We start from the raw sequence: 23,942 nt of genomic DNA on the forward strand, positions 1-23,942 counted from the left end.
AGGGGTGGTAACCCGGACGCCAAGGTGTTGTCCGAGTCCTTTTTTTCTTTTGTTTTTGAGTCGGTTGTAACCGAAGAGCTGAATGAGCTGGACTTTATGAATGAGAATGCCACTGCAGATTCTGAATATTTCTCTATACTGCTTGTTTATTGCATTGATCAGGATTTTCAAAATTTTAATGAAAACAATGAGGAAGAAATTCCTCTGGTTTTGAAAATTTTGATTAATCGAGAGGAGGAGAAGCTTGCAAAACCCCTTGCTGATGAAATCATTGCTTTTAATATGGATACTGAGAACGATCCACGTCTAGTCCAGATCAGGTCCACGTTGTCTTCGGAAGAGCCCAAGCGCTTAGTCACTTTATTAAAATATTTCAAAGATGTTTTCGCGTGGTCCTACGAAGACATGCCTGGAATCGATCCTGAGATTGTGCAGCATTGGATCCCTCTCGTCCCCAAGGCCCGACCCATCAAACAGAAGTTGCGCAGAATCCGTATAGATTGGGCATTGAAAATGAAGGAGGAGGTCACCAAACAGATTGAGGCGGAGCTCTTACTTGTGTTTGAATATCCAACATGGTTGTCCAACATTGTTCCAGTCCCAAAGAAGGATGGAAAAATCAGAGTCTGTGTCGACTTCAGGGATCTGAATAAGGCTAGGCCGAAGGATGACTCTCCCCTACCACATATTGATGAGTTAGTGGACTTTACAGCGGGCCATGCATTGTTATCCTTCATGGACGGATTTTTCGGGTATAACCAGATTCTGATGGCACCCGAGGACAGAGAGAAAACCACATTCATTACGCCATAGGAAACCTACTGCTATCGGGTGATGTCGTTTGGGCTGAAGAATGCCGGGGCTATCTATCAACGGGCTACAACCACTATTTTGCATGATATGATCCACAAAGAGGTCGAGGTGTACGTGGACGACATGATTGTCAAGTCCAAGGAAAGAGAGGGTCACTATATCACCTTAAAGAAATTCTTTCAACGGATCAAAGAATACAGGCTGAGGTTGGACCCGCAGAAGTGTACTTTCGGCGTAACAGCAGGGAAAATGCTGGGCTTTTTGATCACACAGAGGGGCATCGAGGTGGATCCTTCCAAAATCAAGGCCATCCTAGGAATTCCCCAACCAGGAACTGAAAAGGAGGTGCGAGGCTTTCTGGGTAAAGTGCAATTGATAAGACGGTTTATTTCTAAATTAACCTTGACTTGTGAACTACTTTTTGGTCTCCTAAAGAAAGAAAAGAAATTCTGATGGGATGATCGATGTCAATTCACGTTTGAGCAGATCAAGCAATACCTTCAGAATCCACCCGTGTTGTCACCGCCAGAGCCGGGGAAGCCTTTGATTCTGTATCTGTCAATCACAAATACAACAATGGGATGCATGCTTGCTCAGGAATCTGAGGATAGGGTGGAGAAAGCCATCTATTATTTGAGCAAGAAAATGTTGTATTATGAGACGCCCTGCACTCCGCTGGAGAAAGCTTTCTTAGCCTTGGTATAAGCTACTTGGTATAGGCTACCAGGAAGTTGAGGCACTACTTGTTAGCTCACTCTGTAATTCTGGTTTCGATATTAGATCCCATGAAATATCTTTTTGAGAAACCAGCTCTTACAGGTAGGCTAGCCCGTTGGTTGCTTCTTTTCTCCGAATTTGATCTGAAGTATGTCACTCGCAAGTCAATCAAGGGGAGAGCTGTGGCAGAGTTCCTGGCAGATCATCCAGTAGAAAGGGATGAATGGTAGAAATACCTATTCCCAGATGAAGCTATTCTGCAAGTCGAGGAGAAGACTTGGACAACGTACTTTAACGAAGCATCCAATCAATATGGTTATGGGTTAGATGTGTTGCTGATAGCACCTGACAATTCTCATATACCTTTAACCTTTAAACTCCGGTTCAAGGTATCGAATAATGAAGCAGAACACGAGGCGTGTATTATTGGTTTGAAAGCCGCCCTAGAACTAGGGACAAAAAGGTTAGACGTGATCGGGGACTCTAACCTAGTTTTATCTCAAGCAAATGAAGACTGGAAGGTCAAAGAAGAAAAGATGAAGATCTATCACCAGACCTTGGACGTTCTGATTCCTAGGTCTGAAAAGCCGACTTTCACACATCTACTGAGAGAGAACAATAGTTCGTTGATGCCTTATCAACTCTATCTTCTATGATAGACATCCCGCATGGAGTCCGGATGCGTCTGATCATCATTGAGCAGAGATATACGCCGTCCTACGAAACTATCGCCACAATAGATGAAACGCAAGATCAAAACCCTTGGTATTACGATATCTGGAACTTCTTGAAAAATGGCGTTTATCCACCAGACGCAAATGCCAAGGACAAGAGGGCAATACGGCGGATGGCCATTCAATTTATCATCTGCAAAGGTAAATTGTACAAGAGAGGTCATCTAGAAATGCACAAGTTATGTGTGAAAGCAGAGGAATCAAAGTGCCTGATGGAGGCCATCCATGGAGGAGAGTGCGGAGTGCACATGAACGAAGTGATGTTAGCCCCGAAGATTCTCAGGTAAGGTTACTACTAGTCCACTATGGAGGAGGATTGTATTGGTTTTGTTCGGCGATGCCACAAATGCCAAATTCATGTGAATCGCGTGAATATCCCGCCATCAAAACTGTACAACATGACTTCACCATGGCCTTTTCAGTCTAGAGAATTGAAGTCATTGGGGCAATCACGCCAAAAGGGTTGAATGTGCATGAATACATTTTGGTAGCAATTGACTACTTTATAAAGTGGGTGGAAGCTCAGTCCTATGCTGTGTTGAAAGTAACGCATGTGTCTAAGTTCATCCGAAATAACATCATTTGCCGCTATGGAGTCCCGAATGAAATTATATCAGATAATGGCTCCCACTTCAAGAAAGAAGAGACCGACTTGTTGGAGAAATACAATGTGGATTTCCATAAGTCATCTACATACCTACCGTAAACCAACGGAGCTATTGAGGCCGCCAACAAGAACATCAAGCATATTCTATAGAAGATGGTTGAGACCTACAGGGACTAGCCAGATAAATTGTCATTTGCACTCTGGGGTTACAAAACTTCAATCCGGACGTCTACAGGGGCAACTCTTTATTCTCTTGTCTATGGGATGGAAGCTGTTTTGCTAATTGAAATAAAAGTCCCATCGCTGCAAGTTATGGCTGAGTGTCAAATAGCAGAGGCAGATTGACAACAGAGCAGGTTCAAAGAACTGATGTTGTTTGATAAGAGAAGACTAAAAGCATTGTACCATGTTCAGGGTTATCAACACAGGATCGTTAGGGCTTTTAACAAGAAGGTTAAGTCTCGGAATCTCAAAGAGGGGGATTTAGTGCTAAAAGATAGTCGAGCTCTCATCCATGACCCAAGGGGCAAGTTCAGACCCAATTGGACTGGTCCTTACATCATGAAAACTATCTGGTCAGATGGAGCTGTCATTCTCATGGACCTGGATGGCCTAGAATTTTCCTAACCGATCAACATGGACAAGTTGAAGAAATACTATCCTTGAAAGGCTCGCTAGGCCAAAAACCCAGAAGGGCAACCTAGGTATAAGTTAGAGCATAAAAAATTAGAAATAGAGAAAAATTAAGCTCGCAAGGGTGAAAACCCTAAAGGGCGGCCTTGGCAAAAGTTAGAGCGCAAAAGAAGAGAGTTAATACTCGAGTGAATTTGAACCGAACTACGTAAGGCCTGATTCCCATCTTCGGGATACGTAGGCAACTTCATCCTGAAATTCAGCCATAAACACCTCCAACTCAACTGTCATGTCCATGTGTCTGATCAGGTCATTTTGTTTTCTCTTTACCTAAGGGTTCCGCTGTGATCTTTACTCTAAGAGAATAGTTGGTTACAACGCTAAGTAGTGCTATTTAGTCAAGGGGCAATTTAAAATCTTTCAATTCGGGGTTGTACATCTCGAGTATTGATTCCGTGCGTGTCAAGTGGTGGTCCTTCTCGAAAATGGTTTTGAAAAGTTTTAATAAAAGTTGATTTTCTTCAAATTTTGCCTTTTACAACTTAGATCACTTTTGGACCAAAAGAAAAACTTTCAGTGCTCACAATTTTTAATTTCATTGATTTCAATACAAAGTTCTCTGACTCTCTGATACAAATCAAAGTTTTTTTTTTTTTTAATTACATTCAAAAAACTTGAAAAGAAAGATCAAAGAAATAAACTAGGGGCATAGATGAGTCAGGCGCTCATGCGTCCCTGCTCGTGCTTGTAAAAGCTTCTAATACCAAAGTAGGCCCGGTTTGTGCCTCATCCTCGAGCCAAGCCAAACACTCGCCATAAAGTTCGCAACTAAAACTAGGGACAGGGGCCAGAAGCTCCCTCGTCCTCCAAGCAGTGAGGTACTTAGCCAAATGTGAACCTCAGATAGGGAATGAAACTAGGTACTCTACCCTCTCCTCTGGGCAGGTCTGATCATGCCCAAACTGACGCCTGAACCGGAACGGGAAATAGAACACATAATGTGTCAAGCCGATCAACTGTATGCAATACTGTCGAGCCATGTTGTAGCTCATCTCGATCAGATTAAGCCAGGGGTAATGCCAAGCAATGTCAACAGCAAACCTGTTACACATCCATTCGCACCACCACCCCTCACTTGGGAAATTTGATAGTTGGTGGTAGAAGAAGTAGCCTCGAGTTGAGTACTTAGGGTAAGAGTCCATTACCTTCAGCTTATCCATAAGCCACACCTAGGAAGGGATGAAAGAAAAGAGAGATGTATGTTGAGAGAAAAGTGAGAAAAGGGTTTTGAGAGAAAAACAGAGCATGAGTGCCTAGTGATGTGAGAAACATATATGAGAAAGGGTGGGAAACATTACCTGAAGAAGTAGTGGACTCCCCGTGAATCTGGTAGTCTCTTGTCGATGGAAGGCATCTAAGCCCATCAAAGTCTCAGCCAGTGTCAAGCCAATATAACTCTTGTCTTCTTTTGGGCCTTGTGCCACTTCGATCAAGTGAATGCTAGATCCGCCGAAACTGAGGGCAAGAAGGAAATGAATTAGCATATATAAACAGAGAGCATACTGTCGAAAACCCCGCCAAAGACAGTCGTCGCGATCACCGGCGTCAAAAAATTGATGAATCAAACTGGGAATGTCTAGCTCTCCGTTGTGGGCTAAAGATTGAGCCTCGTGCAGAGTGAGCCCACACATCCATCCCAAAGCTTGGGCGTAGCCAAAACGAGACTGAGGCATGATTTTCTCATCGTGTCGTGACTCTATTAACGCCTAAAATTCTTCAATTGTCGGGCATATTTCTTGCCCCCGAAGCTAAGGACATATGTAATCAGGCTCCAGCATCTAGCCGCGGCATGAAAAAAAGGAAAACAAAGTGGAGTTCGGCTCAACAGAAAAAGTGCATTTATGTCGAAACCCCGAAAATTCACCTTTTTCGAGCCATCCAAAGTTACAATCCAATTCGTGAGGTTTTGGGCAAGAAATGGATCCATTTGTGGCAAAAAAAATAGCAACTAGAATGAGTTCTGGAGAAGAAATGACGAAGGTGAAACTTTTGTAGAAGATAAGGCAGTGAGTGGAGGCCAGCTATCAACAATCTAGAGGTTCGTCACGTTGATGGCCAGCAGGTGGCCGGTAGGCCACATTGGTGGCTAGCTAGCTTCCTCTCCGGCCAGCAGTCTTCTTTTCAAACCCTGTTATCCACCTTTGTGTTGAATGATGCTAAAAGCATGTGTTTTGTTCTGCTCTGTGTGTATTTTAAAGTTCTGTTTTGAGTCCTTTTGGTTTTAGCAAGCCTGTTGAGTTGTATTTGAGTCGTTTTGTTTATCAAGTTGTTGTTGAGTTACTTATCGAGTTGTATGTTGCATTTTGTATTTTGGTTGTTAGTTGGTTCATTACCCGATTAAGAACATTGTGCCAATGCAAGTGTTCAGTTTTGTTTGCCAATTCAATTCTGTCTTTTTTATACAAATATGGTGCTCTTGATGCAAAAATAACAACACACTTTAAAAAACTATGAGGTTTTATTCCGATCATGGTTTTTTCAAAAGAGGAGTACAAATTTTAATAAAAAATGAACCTTGTTTGAAGCTATACAATGTGCTAATGCTATAAACAAAAAGAAACTAAGCAAAAATACAAAAAATCGGCGCCGGTTGCCTCAAGCTCGAGAAGCCCTCTTTGTCCTCTTCCTCGGAGGAGAAGACTTTAGGGTACTATCTCCATCAACGCCACTGTTTGAACCTGAACCAAAGCCCGAGTCGGTGTCATCTCCGCTCTCCACCTCAGAGCTCGCCTTGGTGTCGCCTCCACTCTCGGAACCTAAGCCTACATTGTCTCTACTCTCAGATGACTCCGAATGCTAACTCACTACCTCCTTAGAGTCGCTCATCTCAGCATCATCATCACTCAGAATAGGCTCTAAAGGACCATTCTCGTCTTAGGTGCGCCAAACTCTATCTCGATCGCTTGCTGGAGCATGTCTCTCTCTCCTCCCTGTTGCTTGAGGAGATACTGCTGGTGCTACGGCTGCCACTGGTGCCATCGCTATGGGTGGGATCTAAAAAGACAGTTGTCACATATCAATTACAGTATGTGTATCGGATGCAAGCATAGTATGCAGAATGAGTGTATGCAGAAATCAGATGCAGTGTATGAATACAATGTGTGAGTGCAGTGTGAGATACAGTGTATCAGTGTAGTTTGGGAAGTTTTCAGTTGAAATGTCAATGTCAATGTTAGTGTCAGAGTGTCAGTGGAAATTTGATGCCTAGAGTGCAAACTGAAGAACTTACTAGGATGCCGTGGAGATCGAGCATCGTCTCCCTCCGATGTACCATCCCCATCAACTAGGCTATTAGCTCGAGAGCGCCTCCTATGTACTCGATGGATGCTTGCAGATGTATTTGAATGATCAGCGTTTGCAGTAAACATATCTGAAATGAAATGTGGGGTGCGAAACGTAATGTGTGGTCTATACCTGAGTCGGGACTCGAACCTTAGCAAGCTTGTGCCCAACCGTTGCAGGCTCAATCGGGACCTACTAAGGATCCCTGTATGCCGCCAGCATGTCAGCGCGGTCGGAAGCTCTGGCCAACCGATCCTCTGTTTCCCCCGGGAAGCCCCTCTACCATGAGCCTTGGACGCCCTAGTCACCCTAGTCGCCGGAGTCACCCTAGGCGCCTCTCGCATAACAGGAGCTCTCGTCTCCCCACCTCCACGAGTGTCTGTCAAAGGTGGCATGAGATGCGTCTGAATAAAGGTCGCATAGTTTCCCTCTACTCGGAAGAAGTTAGCATCCAAGCCCACCATAAACTGAATAACCTCATCAATGAATATGCTATCTGCTGATTGCATGGATTCTGGCAGTGCCATCGGAATGATCAGGTCAGGTAGGCCCACAATCTTGCGCACGAATCGCTCGCTCAGGAACCAGGCTCAGCAGACTGGGCCCTCGAGTAGAATGTAGAAGTGAGAAGTAGCCCAAGCTCCAGCGAACTAGTCTCGAATCCCAACAGACATCGTGGCCCGTGGCTGCCACATAATCTGCGAATGGAGGTTGTACAAATTGTTAGTTACTGTCAATTGCTAAATGTCAATTAGGACAATTGTAAAGCAAAAATAACTATGTTTCGAGTCACCTCGCGGGTCCTACGTTAGAGCCAGCCGTCATACCTCCATGAGAAGGGGACTGCCAATGGAAGCTCCTCCACAGGTTCTGGGGCGAGAGTCGAAAAATATGCATAAACCCACAACTGTGGAGAAAATGCAGTGATATGTGATCAATACAGTATAAACAGATACAGAAAGTGCGAAATAGAAAGCACAATGTATGAACAGCGCCTAAACAGGTACAGAAAGTGCAAAGCAGAAAATGCAAAATAGAAAATGTAAAGTGCAAAGAGGAAACTGATATGCATACCTTCTAGGCTCGCTAGTAGCTTCCAATCAAGTCTTCACTCAGACAAGAATTCGAACTCATGTATCCATATAGCATGGCGAGGCCAGCTCTACCTCAATCAAAAAAGTGCACCCGAGGAATGGTCACCAAGGCGCTCAGTAGATATAAGCCGATGGTGTTCCACCTATTCAAAAATAAGGTGGTACCGAAGACGAATATCAGAAAGCCCCTAGCATACTACTTTGTCTCCTCCACGGTCTCAGGCTCGCTCCCTCTAAATCGCTCGACAAACCAGGTGTATTTGACCATGCTTGTCCGACATATGGGCGGATGCGTTCCCAGCAGCTCAAACCGGGCTACTTCCCACTCCCCCATGTCTAAATCAAGAGGGATCAGATCACCCCCTACGTCTAAGCCGATGATCATGGCAAAGTCATTGGAAGTCATCGTCATCTCCCCTGTAGTAGAAAAATGGAAGGAGTTGGTGGTGTTCCACCACCTCTCCACAAGCGCTCCCAAAAGAGGATGACTTGCGTTAGGCTAGAGCATAATAGGTTGAAGCCTGTCTCGTCTATGATGTCGCGAACTCCTGCAGGGGACTTGTCATACTAGTCTCGTGCAATAGTAGCTCCGTACTCTCGGAAGGCACGAGACTCGCCCTATGGCAAAGAATAAATAAATCAGATCAAGTAGTGATGAAAGTATAGTCAGATGAAAGGCAATGCAAGAAATGCAATGAAAAGTGATGAAAGTGTAGTTAGATCAGGCAGTGATGAAAGTATAGTCAAATGAAAGGCAGTGCAAGAAATACAGTGAAAAGTGATGAAAGTACAGTCAGATATAAGGCAGTGCATGAAATGCAGTCAGATAAATGCAATGCAAGAAATGCAATTAAAGATAGGCAGGAATGCATGAAAATAGAGCTCATACCTTAACTGCGATGGACGAAAGGTGGGAAGCCGGCTCACTCAACAGAAGATCCTCCAGCACACCGAGAATGAAGTTGCTGAAGTGTCGAATGCCACCAACTGGTAAGATATGTGTCCGGAGATGGTACCTCTCCGAATCAAGTGGCCGAAGCCTCACTGGTAATGACTCTGGCTCTAGCTCAGGTGCAAACTCCACCTCGAGGTCAGCCTCAATACCTCCAGCTGCCTCGGAAATGATCGGCTCATCCGCCTTAGGAATATGTGGAAATACTGGAGGAGCCCTGTCATATGGTACATCATCCACCATCTAGAAAATGGGTGAAAAGTACGTGAAAAGTGAAGAAAAATATAGAAAAGTGGGTAAACTTGGAAAAAGTCAATCCTAGGATAGAGAAAATGGAAGAAAAAGTCAAAGCTAGGAAAAGTGTACAGAACTCGAAAGGAACTTAAGGGGAACAAACCTAGAAGGGTGAAAATGAAGGAAAAGACGTCAAAATCAAATTTCAATCGGTTCAAAGTGAAGAGAATCAAGAGGGTTTAGCAAATAAAGTTTGCGTGGGGCGTTGGAAAACGTGTAGAAAGCACAAATCTAGAGAGAATGAGTGCCTAGAGAGAGAGAGAGAGAGAAGAAGAAGAATTTCGGTCTTAGGGTTATAAGGAAATGAGCCCTTGTCACTTATATTTAAAGACCCGAGCATGAAAAGTTAGTTTTGCCCCAAACTGCCATCGGTGTCTGACATAATGCCAGTAAGGCTCACTAGTGGTCGGTAAGGCTCACCTGTGGTCAGCGGCCTCCCCTTGCTGCCGACCGGTGGCCGGTAGCCCTCTTTCGAGTCTTGATGCTGTTTTGTGTCCTTGTTTCCCAAGAAGTGAAAGGAAGGTTCCCTGTTGGGTCCAGATTGTCTCTACGGAAGCTCAAAACTATACTTTGGCTCACGATGTTCGTCACTTGTCAACATGTGTATCCTTTTTAAACATATTGTAACTCTTTCAAGAGGCAGATCGAAAGTTGCCACTGTATTCAATTTTGCCAAGATATGCTTTTGTTCCTTGCATAGAATATTCATTTCACGTTGTTGCATAGAATATGCATTTCATATATACACTGCGTGCGTGTCTTGCATCGGTTATGATTCACGCATAAAATATGCTTACGTTCTGATTTCATGCATAGAAAATGCTCTCGTCTCATGCATAGAACATGCCTTCAACTAATATCATATCTTGGTTGTTTATCTTGCATAAAACATGCATGGTTATTGTATCGCAGTGGTTTAATTCTTTTCTCCTTTGCCAGTATAGGCAAATGATATTGTATGTATGGTCCATTTAGAGGAGTTCCGGATAAAGTCATTTGTGTCTCGGTAAGAGAACACACTCCTTCAACTTGTGCATCTATCACACACATTCATTTTGAGCATCTATCACACACCTCTCTTTTTTATCTCGGGACGTGTGAAACATGGCCCCGAGCGGTTTTGGTTTCTCAGGACGTGCGAAGCGCGGCCCTGGGCAGGTTTTACCTCGGGATGTGTGAAATACGGCCCCGAACGATTTTTGTTTCTCAAGACGTGCGAAACGCGGCCCCGGATAGGTTTTATCTCAAGATGTGTGAAACACAATCCTGATTGGTTTTTGTTTCTCAGGACATGTGAAGCGCGGCCCTGGGCGAGTTTCATCTCGAGACATGTGAAACAGGGTCCAAGCGATTTTTGCTACTTGGGACGCGTGAAACGCAGTCCTAAGCTGTTTTGCTTTTATCTTGGGACATGTGAAACACGACCCCGAGTAGTTTTTGTTTCTCAGGACATGCGAAGTGCAGCCCTGGGAGGGTTTTATCTCGGGACGTGTGTAACACGACCCCGAATGGTTTTTTCAGTTTCTCAGGATGCGTGAAACGTAACCTTGAGCGGTGTTTTCTTTTCTCGCCTCTTGTTTTGGTGTGGTTAAAGTGTGTTTTAGTTCTTCTTGCGTAAAACTTGTGTTGATTTTAGCTTGAAGCTGCTTATTCATATATTATTATCTCGTTATCTTGCTTGTTGTCCTGTTATTGCTTATTGCATTATCTCACATGATCATAAGTTTTCAAAATAGTCGGCTTCGTGAAACGTGTAAGTTCAGCTTTCAAAGTTGCATTGTGCATATCATTTGCATTTTGCCCTAGAACTACGCTGGTTTGATTTCTTGTAAAGGGATACGTAGGTAGCTTGCGAGTGCAACCATTTTTTTCTGTCTTGATTATTTGTCCAAGTCTTACGGCCTTGTCAAAATGGGTCGTCTCTGGGCTTTAACATTCACTCACGTCATTTCATGACTTCAAGTTCTATCAAAGAGGGGCAACTATAGACACCCCATTTTTGACGGCCCTTACGGCTTGGACATCCTTGCATGCACACCCGATGATGAGTTTGTTTGCTCACTAAGTGCTCGAAGTCCTCAACAGAAGGCCACAATTTTGAGCCTCGCAAACCTTGATAGCCTTTCAAACCCAGTTTTGGATCAAGCCTATCTTTTTCAGTCTGCAACCTCTGATGACCTCCCGGCCACTACTAGAGACTTGCCAGCCATCACTTTTTGCTTGTCGACTTGGTGCCAACCATTGATGTGGCTTGCCGGCCACCAGTGTGTTTTGTAAATATTTTATGCCAGCTATTTGCACAGATGCATGCATCTATCCCCACATGTACGGCGGGATCTCCTTGAGGAAATTTCATGTTTTCTATATATAGGGGACCCCTCTCTCTTATTTTGAGGCTAGAAAATTTTGAACTCAAAAATTTTCCTCTCTCTTTCTCTAGCAAATCTCTACACTTTGGCATCCAATTCCTTAACCTTTGCCTATATACCCTTAACCAAATCTTCTCATCTTTGAGCTGAGGTGTTCTTGATTGTGTATTTACTTGGTTTTGTTGCTTGGAATTCAAGTGGTACAAGGCTTTGCCTCTTTGCTTGCTTTCTACACTATTATTTCAACTGTTTTTCCACTGTTTTTGGGCTGTCAAAACTCTGTGTTTTTTGGGCTGAAGCTTGGGTTTAAGGCCATTAAAGGTTAAGGGGGTGATAGCACTTCTTTGTACCTTGCTTTGAGGCCTTTGCCCTTATGTTTCTCACCCTTTTAGTATCTTTTTTCAAGCTTTTAAACACTGATTTTCAGAGCTTTTTCAGTGGCCTCCCCTCCTTGTGTCTTGTTTACTAGCCTAGTTTATGTTATGTGTTAGCTTAATTTTCTAGCCATTTATAGCTTAATTCCAACATATTTTAACCTCTGATTTGGACTATTTTAACTTTTTTTTTTGGGTTGGTTAAGTCATTCGGGTCTTGTTTTACATGCTTCTAGTGTAAGTATCCTCACAAGCTTGGTGTTTTAGGCCTTTAGACACCATTTGTCTGAGCTGATTACATTGTTTAGTGTTTTCTTCACTTAATTTCAACAAGCATAATCTTTGCAACCTCCCTCATTTCTTCACTCTTTGTTTGCTTTGAGGGTTGTTTCAACCTTGAGATTGTTTAAGCTTGAGATTGAGGTCCATACTTAATGGTTTAATCCTCTTTTAGGGGTTCATTATCAACGACATGACACATCTCTCTTGCCTTAAACTATCCCTTGTTTGACACTTCCTTCTCTTTTAGAGGACTCAACTCACCATTAAAGAATGAAAGGGTAATTAAAAGGAGTAACTAAAAGTTGAAACTAAAATTGTGCAAAGATAAGAATTTGATTGTGTCTTGGTGTGTTCAATCAGACGTTAATTGGACACATGGAACTTGAATCATTTCATACTTGCTAGTGATGAAATGATCCAAGTCTCCAAGGTCAATCACTTCCCTTGATCTTTCATGAAAGGGAGGAGGTTTGTGTCTTTTTTTTCTTGCTTTTATTAAACTTGCACTCTTGGGTTCACAAGCCATCACGCAATGAAATTGCTTGAATTGGTAGTTTGTGGTTTAGGTTCACAACTCCTTAGATTTGTTCATGAAAATGAGGGGTGAGTTGTGCAGACAATCTTTGAAAATACCCTGTGTATGCTTTGTTGCAGCAAGATGAACCTAGGCATCAGTGGCCGGTAGGCCACTTTCTATGGCCGGCAGGTGGTCGGTAGACCACCTCCATGGCTGGCTGGTGGCCGGTAACCTTCATCTTTGGCCGGCTGGCCACTGATGCAAAACTCAACAGAGTGTTTGTAAGGTGGAGCAAAGTTATTCTAGAAATGTTCAACTGTGCAAGCAGAGGCATTCGGGAGCAAAACGATGGTCTTTTTGGATGGAATCCGAGCATGCGCATGCACATCCTTCGTTTCCCAAGGCAGAGTCGTTAGTTGCTTATTTTAATTACTTATTTTAATTACACTTGTGTTGTAATTATTTAATTAGTTAGTTAACTAGTTAGTTAATTCAAGTGTTGTAATAATTAGTTAAGTAGCTTAGCCAGTTATTCATTTCGTTTTGTAATAGTTAGCTTAATTAGCTTTAGCTTAATTAGTTGCTAGTTAGCTTAGTCTATTCATTTGGACTCTTCTTCGTGAGAGCGTAATGTAATAATGTATGTCTTCCAACCCCACGTCTTTCTCCATTTTATTTACTACCTTACGATGGTTAGTTTAGGGACATCATGTTTTGTTTAGTATGCTTTATGTTTGCATCCATTTGTATTGCATGCACCGAGACTCGGTTCATCATTCTAACTGTATTGTTAGTTCAAAAACTTCTTTGAATAAGTTCTTAAACCGTATGCTATTTCAATTGCCTCATATGTCATATTAGTAGCCAAGCCTATTAATTGCATATCGCATGTGTTGCATTAGTCATATTACATAAGTTAGGTATCATGCATAATTTTCTAACTCGTTTGTTTTATCTAAGCTTAGAGTACTAGGTGAGTTTTTAGTGCTTTAGCATACTTCCATGAGTGTGAGTGACTACCATGACTAGCATACTTTCCATAAGGCTAAGTGCTTAGTTGTTAAACTATTTGAGTACCTGTAGATGAAGGCTTGTTGCTTGAATTGGAATGATTCAATAAATGTACGTTTAAGCCCACTTTGTCAAGTGACAAATTCACAAACTTTAAGTCCACTTTGTTAAGTGGCAAAATCAAACCCTTTTCAAAAAAACAAACATGAAATTGAATTGTTCCAATTCGGGCAAACTAGTCTATACTTGTGTGTGTGCACATCACATAGTAAATGCTAGCCTAATAAATCTAAACAAGAGCATATAATGTTGATAAAAATCATATCATGATTGGTAGAGGCCGATCTTTGATCGGACGAGTGGGGGTGCTCAATTCATGACCTTCCCCTCTCATACCTAAGTTCTCGAGCCGAGACAATTTTGGTGATGACGGACACGTGGCCTTTGGCACAACTCATGAGTTTTCTAAATTTTCCTAAAACAAAAAATATTTAGGTGGCGACTCTGTATTTGGTAAAATAGTCCATATTTGGCATTTTTTATTTAAAATTGATTTTCTAAAAGATTTGCTAGATTTGGACTCTTTGGTGTTTATCAATTTTACATTGCACTAGTGAGATTAGATTCAAAATCGTGGGAGTCCGAACTGTAGGCCTTATTTCGCCTTCCGAAAGGGGGCACGAAAAAGTCAAGCTACAGGGAGCAGATGCAAACATCTGTGCAAACAGCTAGCACAGCTGTCACAAAATATTTACAAAACACATTGGTGGTCGGTAGGCCACATCAGTGGCCAGTAACCAGAAGAAGTGGCCCGCAGCCCATAGTAGTGGCCAGCAGGCCACCAGAGGTTGCAGGTTTGAAAATCCAAGGTTTTGGGTCCAAAACAAAGGCAACAAGGATGTAGGGTTTGAAAGGCTCAAAGCTGTGGCATTCCGCTGAGGACTTCGAGCACTTGACAAACATATACACTCATCATTGGGTGTGCAAGCGATGACGTCCAAGTCGTAAGGGTCGTAAAAAATGGAGTATCTACACCATGCTAGCTTTCTAGCGTGTCTTGACAAGGCTATGCTAGCCTTATTCCCTAATGCCTTGGCTCCAGCGCCAAGTGTATTAGCTGACCACGTTTATTGTACTTGGCGGTCCATGTGCCCCTATTTAGGTTAGGTTAGGCTCATGACCCGTGCTCATAGTGGAGATGATGTGGTGCTATGATGGCTCATCACTTGGAAACCCATGTGTTGGTTTTAATGGTGATGTGGCATTGGTATGGTTTGCCCCATGTCAGCTGAATATAGATACCCATAAGATTAAAAATCTTTTAACTTTCTAAAAGCTAAATCCTTCCTAACCCCCAACTTTAAGTCATCAAATGTTATAATTTGTCATAAAAATCAAGTGTCTACACAAGTAGAACTACCATTTTAATTAGCTTAGGATATTTCCTTTAGATGCTAATCAAATTCATAAAATGAAAGCATGGACCAATTGATATTATTGTCCGCACCAAGATTGGAATCAAAAACAGAAAGCAAATTGAACCTTAGGGCTCATAACGAGAAGAATGTCCTGTTCACAGTGAATTGTGCAGGGAACAATTGAACACAGAAAGGAAATACTATTTTTGTCAAGTAAACAAAATGGGAACTAGGGTGTTTACAAATTGAAAAAAGACATCTCAGAGAACCCTGTGTCCGACGCATATTCAAGATCTTTTGACGAAGCCCAAACAAAAGAAATATCCAGTGGCAACTATTGAATATAGAAATTAGAGTATATAGAATCTTTTAATTTTTAGTATTATATATATAATATGTGATTGTGTCAATCACTAATTTAGTATTGTTTCCTTATCTATATCGTTTCGTAAATTGTATCATAAATCTATTATATATACATTGCCTCTACCTCATTCATGGGTAAGTCAAATAATTCTTTTTATTCTTTTTGGTATCAAAGTGACTTGGGTTGTGACGCCCCGATTCTACACTATAGGTGGTAGTCAAGGGAAGTCACTAATGAGTCCTATGGTCAATAACCAAGTAAGATCCCAGATCGCTGGAGGAGTCAAAATAGCCTCCCTTCTAAGTCCAGCTTTCTTAGGCAGCGCACTACCTTTTTGACAGATCTTACAAGGCATTGGCACAAGATCTCATAAGCAACGATAAGGTACATACATAGGATATAAATACATACCAGCCACAATTATACTTGCTTCAAAAGATGGTTCCATTACATTATATCCCAAAAAGAAAGTTTTAAACTTCATATGAGTCTTACAAAATAACAAAAAGGAAATTTCTAGTATTCCTAAGATAGCCAAAAGTCTTCAAAGGTTTCCGGCTCGTCATCTTCCGCTATGAATTCCGCTTCGTCACCTGGCATGATACGCCGTGAGCTTTGAATGCCCAGTAAACACACACACACACCCCACCCCTTTTTCCCAGTCCAATACACAATCATATTTATAACGTCAAATAGTAAAGCATGATACCCCAATAAACAAACAAATACATTAAGAGTTGAGTCAGAAGTTAGTAACTAGAAATCCCCCAAAGAGATTTCGTCCTCCCAACCACAAGAATCGGACGCGGATTATTCGGTATGCCCCCTCTTTTGCTGCTTTGTTGCAGAACTAACCTCGGATGCCTACCAACGGTTATATACCGCGTAGCGCCAACCGCAGGGCCTCAAAAGAGACGGTAAAATAGGGCCTTGCCCGAATCCCTCCTCACACCAAACCACCTAGGGTCCGAATACAACCGTTCCGTTCAAGGGTTCCGAAAACCACTTGCGCAAGATTTTAACTTTCGAATAGGGAACGCATCCCAACAGTCCATATATCACATTTTCTCATCTTTTCATTACTCAAGTGTTCGAAAACCCAATACCCACCCAATTAGGTTTCCCGTTGAATTAGGTGTTTTAAGTCAAGGTTAGTTCAACTAAACGATAAAATAAAATTCACATAAGCATGCCTCCTCAAGATAAGAAGATAAATAACATAACATACCTATACAACATTATGCCAAGATATGATAATAAGCCATAAAACATTTTCATGAATACAAGGGTATAAAACATCCAAACATAACAAATTTCCAGATTTAACATCACATGAAGGTTAATATGGAAGGACTACTTAGGTTCATCCACCGGACTCGGTTTTACTATGGTTCGTAGAGAATTTGATCTAGTTCCTAGAGCATTTTTCGGAATTGGGGTTGCTCTTCCAGATTCTAAGTTATTTAGAAAATATTTCAGCGCTGTCCAAGGTCCGTCCAGAATCTGCCCAGTTCTGTCGAATGTTACAAAAACTTGATTTTCTTGCAAACCGCTCAATGTTTTTCGATGAAACCAATTTTAGTTGAAAGCTAACTCCTTAAGGAAGGTTTTGACATAAAATAGAGGTTCAGAATATTTTTGTACATTTTTCTGGAATTTTTGAAAGTTGACTGAAAAAAACAGGTTTTAAGGTGGAATGCCCAAAACAAGGAAATTTATAAAAAAAAGGGGTTCCACCATGGGAAAGTTTCATTTCTTTTGTGAGGAAAATATGATAACTATCACATGTTTAACTCAGAAAATTTGTTTGAAAGAGTGCCATTGAAAAGTTGAGAGATTTGTACAAAAAGAAGATGGTTTGTGCCAAAATGGGGAAATACAAGAGAGATGGACCCAATACTCAAATCTTAGTATTTTTAACATAAAAACTTGATAATAACAGATCTGGAAAACATTATTTAGAAACTTTAGAACATGCATTAGAAAAGGAAATGAAGAGAAGGTTGTGTTGGTGGCTTACCTTCTAGCTTTGCACAAGAAACTCTCTTCTTCTTCCCTCTCCTCCTCTAGACTCCTCTTCCTTGCTCTCCTCCCTCTCTCTAACCAAAATGTGTGTGTGAGTGAGTGTGTTGTGTGTATGTTTGCAAGCTAGGGAGGGTGTGGTATATATAGGCAAATTTGGGGTAAAAGGACATAAAAGCCCTTTAGTTGGAATTGGATGGAAAGTTAGGATTTTGCTTGAGTTCTAAAGGAATGGAAGGGACTTAGGAGGTGTGTTCCATTGGTTTAGGCCACTTCTAGTTGTAATAAAACTATTTCTTGGATTTTGTTTCCTAGGTAGGTCACTAGGTTGTGCTTCTCTAGAATCTCACAATCATGGTCTTAGAAAATTGGCTTCTCTCTCCCTTCCCTAGGAGGGCTAGCCTTGGGGAAGTGTGATGGGGCAAATTTTTTTTTATTAATTTTGGTCCTAGGCACATCCCTCAAGGTGTATATATATATATATATTGCAAGATTGATGGTATACCAAGGTACAAGGTACAAGTACTAGTATGGGGTAAATTTAGAATTTAAATAAAGAAGTGAGGGCTTGGAATTAAACTCATGTATTGGAATCTTACTTATGTAGAATTAAATTAAATTAGGTTAGGAAACCTAATCCGGCTAGTGTAATTCCTGTTCCGATAAAAATTAAAAATGCTATCTGGCAAGATTCGAAATAATTTAAGAAACTAAGGGGCTTTAAGAAAATAATTCAAATACATTTTTCTGGGGCTTCACATTAAATGTAATGAAATGAGGAGGATTAGAACCTTACTGATGTATTTAATTATGATCTAGTTAGGTCTAGGACTAATGTAAATATCTTAGAAGTACACACATAAATATAGCAAATCTTTATAGGTACCAAAGTCATTATTGCTCCAAGATTTCAAGAGATTTTAAAGTACAATGATTATAGTTTAGGGGGGGTATGATGGCTAGCCATGTGATAGTGAATTGATGGACATGTTATATATATATATATATATATAAAAATTTTGTACAAATCTTGGACATTGTAAAATATATTATTAAAAAAGATTTTTGGGTAAAAGTGTATATATATATATATAAATATATAATAGTACTTGTTTGGGGTCAATTTGTGATTTAATAAAAATGTGCGGGTTTGGGTTCAATTAAATTATCTATTTCAAGTGTAAAATAATTCAGTTTGTATTATCTTGCTTTGAATTTAAAGGTAAATAACCGAACAATGACAGTAAAAATTGAAAGTTAAGGTTTGGAGCTATTAATCTAAAATTTGAGAGTTAAGTAATTAATATTAGAGTGTTAGAAGTGATTTCTAAGCTTCCAGGATCGATTAGGGTTTGTATGGATTCGCCCGTGATGCGTTTTCAATCCTAGGGCTTAATTTGCGATTAATCACGAACTAAGGGCTTTATTATAATAATTCAAAATTTAGGAACCTAATAAGGTTTACAAAAAAAGTCAGGGGCCTCACAACCTATCCCCCTTAAATAAATTTCGTCCTCGAAATTGTTGTGGGAAATTACGTCCTAGTGCTGGCAACGTGTTTTTAAATCATTCAGATCATCTTCTCTTTTTATGTTATTCTTCGTTCTGTCTAGAGTCGCCATTGGTCTTTCTAATAATAGCGTCTTGAATCGAATTCCTCCCTGATTAATGACTAAGGAGATAAGCTAATCTCCAAGCTTCTTGAATTGTTGACTACAAGGGTAATGACGCTGCTGCTTCCGCATGAGAGCTTGTTTTTCCAATTTCCTGATGTGGCGATCTACACTTCCCATTGTGTTGGTTGATTTGTTGCATCATTAGTCTATCCCCCTTAAATAATAAAAGCATTCTGTTGGATGGGTAAGAAATGTGCTGACTTGGTGAGGCGGTCCACTATTACCCATATAAGCATCGCGCCCTCTAGGTGACTTAGGCAACCCTATCACAAAAATCCATCGTCATGTATTCCCACTTCCATTCGGCTATTGGTAGAGGTTGCAACATTCCTCCTGGTTTCTGATGTTCTGCCTTTATTTGTTGGCATGTCAGACATCATGCTACAAATTTAGCCACTTCCATCTTCATCCATTCCACCAATATTGCCTCTTCAAATCTTGGTGCATTTTAGTCCTTCATGGATGTACCGCAAATGCAGAATGATGGCATTCCTTCAGTACCTTTTCTCTAAGTAACTCGTCGCTTGGTACAAACAATCTGCCTTGGTATCTTAAACTCCCATCGGGGTGAATTATCCAACCGGGCATGGGTTCTCCTGACTCTAGACGTCCCTTGATATAGGCTACCTCTTGATCAGGCTTCTGGGCCTCCACGACCTCATTCATCAACTTAGGCATCACCTTCTGCGTATCAAGGCATACTTTTGTAATTTGGGATTCCACTTGGATCCTAAACTCATTGAGTGTCGTAACCATATCCCATTCCTTGACGGAGATCTTAGCCAACATCCCTCTGCTCTTACGACTTAGAGCATCTGCTACTACATTGGCCTTACCGGGGTGATATGAGAGAGTGAACTGGAAATCCTCAAGATACTCCATTCATCGTCTCTGTCTCAAGTTAAGGTCCTTCTGTGTGAATAGATACTTCAGACTCTTGTGATCGGTGAAACTCTCAAATTGTTCCCCATACGGGTAATGTCACCATTACTTTAGGGCAAAAACTACGATTGCTAGCTCCAAGTTGTGTGTGGGGTAGTTGCGCTCGTGAGGTTTTTAACTGCCTGGATCCATACGCGACCACCTTTCCATTTTGCATGAGCACACAACCTAATCCTTCTTTAGACGCATGGCAATACACAGTGTACCCCTCTTCTCATTCTGGGATGGTCAAAATTGGTGCACTAGTTAACCTCTTCTTTAGTTCTTGGAAGGATTTTTCATTCCACTCATACTTTACTCCTTTTTTGCGTCAAACGAGTCATTGGTTTAGCTAGTTTGGAGAAATCTTGGATGAACCTCCGGTAATAACCGACCAATCCTAAGAAGCTGCGGATTTCTGACACGATTTTTAGTTGTCTCCAATCTAATACTGCCTCCACCTTGGTTGGATCCACCGCAATCCCATTCTCTGATACCACGTGCCCTAAGAATTTCACTTCATTCAACCAGAACTCACCTTTACTTGCCTTGGCATATAGCCGATTATCCCTAAGAACTTGAAGGACAGTCCTTAAATGTTGCTCATGCTCTTCTTCAGACCTTGAATGTACCAAGATGTCATCAATGAATACTACGACAAACTAGTCAAGGTATGGTCTAAAGATCTTATTCATCAAACACATAAATACTGCCGGTGCATTAGTTAGTCCGAAGGGCATTACTACAAACTCATAGTGGCCACATCTAGTACGAAAGGCAGTTTTTGGTATATCCTCCTCCTTGACTCGTAGTTGATGGTAACCTGACCTGAGATCGATCTTTGAATAGCACCTTGAGCCTCTAAGTTGGTCAAAAGATCATCAATCCTCGGGAATGGGTATCGGTTTTTAATTGTGACTCGATTGGGTTGACTATAATCGATGCATAGCCTCAACAACCCATCTTTCTTTTTAGCAAACAACACGGGTGCTCCTCATGGCAAAGTACTTGGCCTAACGAATCCTTTCTTGAGCAATTCCTGTAGTTGTGTCTCCAATTCTCGTAGTTCTGCTGGTGCCATGCGATATGGAGCCATGGATATTGGGGTAGTTCCAGGTTGTAGCTCGATGCCAAAGTCTACTTCCCGGGTTGGTGGCAATCCTGGCAATTCCATGGGAAATACATCTGTATAATCGCAGACTACGCGTGGAAGCTCTAACTCTCATCGACCTTCCTCATTTAGAATCAGGCCTGCTATCCTACCGGCAAGTTGATCGCGCCACTGCATCCGATGCTTTGTTGAAACCATGGGGTCTTGTCTATCCCCTTTAAACTGGAAATGTGTTCCATCTTGTATATGAGCTACCACTTTCTTCTGACGACAGTCGATCACTGCTCGGTGGGCGGACAACCAGTCCATGCCCAAAATAATATCGAAGTCCGACATTTCCATAACACGAAGGTCGCAAGCTAAGCGTAGGTTCGACATCCTTATCTTGCAGTCCTTACAGATCGATCCTACCCGAACGCATCCTCCCATACGTGACATTACACTTAAGGAAATTGCTAAGGGTTCACATACAAGTTCTAATGACTTAGCACAAGCAGAGGATATGAAAGAATGTGATGCACCAGTATCAAATAAAACATGCACCCAAGAATTGTGTAGTACTAAATTACAGACGGGTCTGCTTCTTCCTCTTGCAACGCGAAGATTCTGCCGGTTGCTCCTTTCTGGTCCCTTATGAAGTTGGGTCTCCTTTCCACATGCTCCAAGTCCTCTTGGATTCTACCTCCCCTCATTCCGAGGTCAATGTTGTGCCGATTATTTCCACAAAGATGGCAAGACTCCCCTAGAATTTGATTCTCAATAAGGTTCGCGATTTTTGGTCATGGTTACTAGTCCATCCTTAAGGTTCAAATTTCCTGGTACCGCATTCTTATCGTTGCTTGCGAGCTCATGCTATTACTTGTCTCTAAGTATGGTCCACCATTTGTTGTTCTTTGAATGGGGTGAAGCGTAAGTCAAATTCTAACTACAGAGGCAATTCCTTATGGGTAAGCAACAAATCTTAAGTTAGAGTTTAATTATCCTAGGGTGTTCACACAACACAACTTCATATATACATAATAATAATTACAAAATTCCTAAAATTGGATTGAAATGGAGACGAAGAATACGAAGCAGTTATGGTGATAACATCAGGATTAACTAAAATATGGATGAATGGTATGATGTTATGGCTTCGAACTTCAATGTGATCAAAGTTATAGATGTAGTGACGAAACTAGATTTTTAACTTGAAACTGCGTTGGCCATCCGCGTTTCAAACTGAATATCCAAGATTCATCACCGAGTAAAGAAATGAAATTATTTACAAGAAGTCTTGGGCTAAACAAAATAATCAAGGGTCAAAGGAGGTCGAATTTACAAATAGTAGTATATAAAACAGGACCAGATGGACAAGACTTAATCTTGGAAAGGATGACATTGAATAAAGGTTACGAATACAAGATGAAGATACGACAATCGATAGAAGACATGTAGAACTAACAGTACCCCCTACTGCGCGATGTGAGGCCGCACTCAAAGTTAAAACCATTTCACGTTCCTGAAGCAGGTCCTCATGAGTTGATGTTGGTGTGCCCGAAATTCGAAGAAATTCCCTAAGGTAGGTCAAGAAAGATTCTAACATAGTCAACGCAAGGTAGTTTCTAATGGCAGGTCGAAACGCGTGGGTAAGGGTTGAACCTAGGCTCTGATACCAAGTTGTGACGCCTCGATTCTACACTATAGGTGGTAGTCAATGGAAGTCACTAGTGAGTCCTATGGTCAATAACCAAGTAAGATCCCAGATCGCTGGAGGAGTCAAAATAGCCTCCCTTCTAAGTCCAGCTTTCTTAGGCAGCGCACTACCTTTTTGACAGATCTTACAAGGCATTGGCACAAGGTCTCATAAGCAACGATAATGTACATACATAGGATATAAATACATACCAGCCACAATTATACTTGCTTCAAAAGATGGTTCCATTACATTATATCCCAAAAAGAAAGTTTTAAACTTCATATGAGTCTTACAAAATAACAAAAAGGAAATTTCTAGTATTCCTAAGATAGCCAAAAGTCTTCAAAGGTTTCCGGCTCGTCATCTTCCGCTATAAATTCCGCTTCGTCACCTGGCATGATACGCCGTGAGCTTTGAATGCCAAGTAAACACACACACACACCCCACCCCTTTTTCCCAGTCCAATACACAATCATATTTATAACGTCAAATAGTAAAGCATGATACCCCAATAAACAAACAAATACATTAAGAGTTGAGTCAGAAATTAGTAACTAGAAATCCCCCAAAGAGATTTCGTCCTCCCAACCACAAGAATCGGACACGGATTATTCGGTATGCCCCCTCTTTTGCTGCTTTGTTGCAGAACTAACCTCAGATGCCTACCAACGGTTATATACCGCGTAGCGCCAACCGCAGGGCCTCAAAAGAGACGGTAAAATAGGGCCTTGCCCGAATCCCTCCTCACACCAAACCACCTAGGGTCCGAATACAACCGCTCCGTTCAAGGGTTCCGAAAACCACTTGCGCAAGATTTTAACTTTCGAATAGGGAACGCATCCCAACAGTCCATATATCACATTTTCTCATCTTTTCATTACTCAAGTGTTCGAAAACCCAATACCCACCCAATTAGGTTTCCCGTTGAATTAGGTGTTTTAAGTCAAGGTTAGTTCAACTAAACGATAAAATAAAATTCACATAAGCATGCCTCCTCAAGATAAGAAGAT

At 41.4% G+C, this 23,942-nt stretch overlaps 1 long non-coding RNA gene across 1 annotated transcript; it reads right to left on the reverse strand.

The window, feature by feature from the left end:
* Positions 1–6,003: 6,003 nt before the first annotated feature.
* LOC114294102 (uncharacterized) lies at positions 6,004–6,930 on the reverse strand. Its single transcript, XR_014347431.1, has 2 exons — positions 6,794–6,930; positions 6,004–6,558 (listed from the first exon to the last, which is right to left on the reverse strand). It is a non-coding gene; the product is annotated as an uncharacterized LOC114294102 (long non-coding RNA).
* Positions 6,931–23,942: the final 17,012 nt, after the last annotated feature.

The sequence above is a fragment of the Camellia sinensis genome, chromosome 12 (genome assembly GCF_055761805.1).
Source record: "Camellia sinensis isolate YWXY chromosome 12, ASM5576180v1, whole genome shotgun sequence".
In the NCBI taxonomy this organism is placed as follows: domain Eukaryota; kingdom Viridiplantae; phylum Streptophyta; class Magnoliopsida; order Ericales; family Theaceae; genus Camellia; species Camellia sinensis.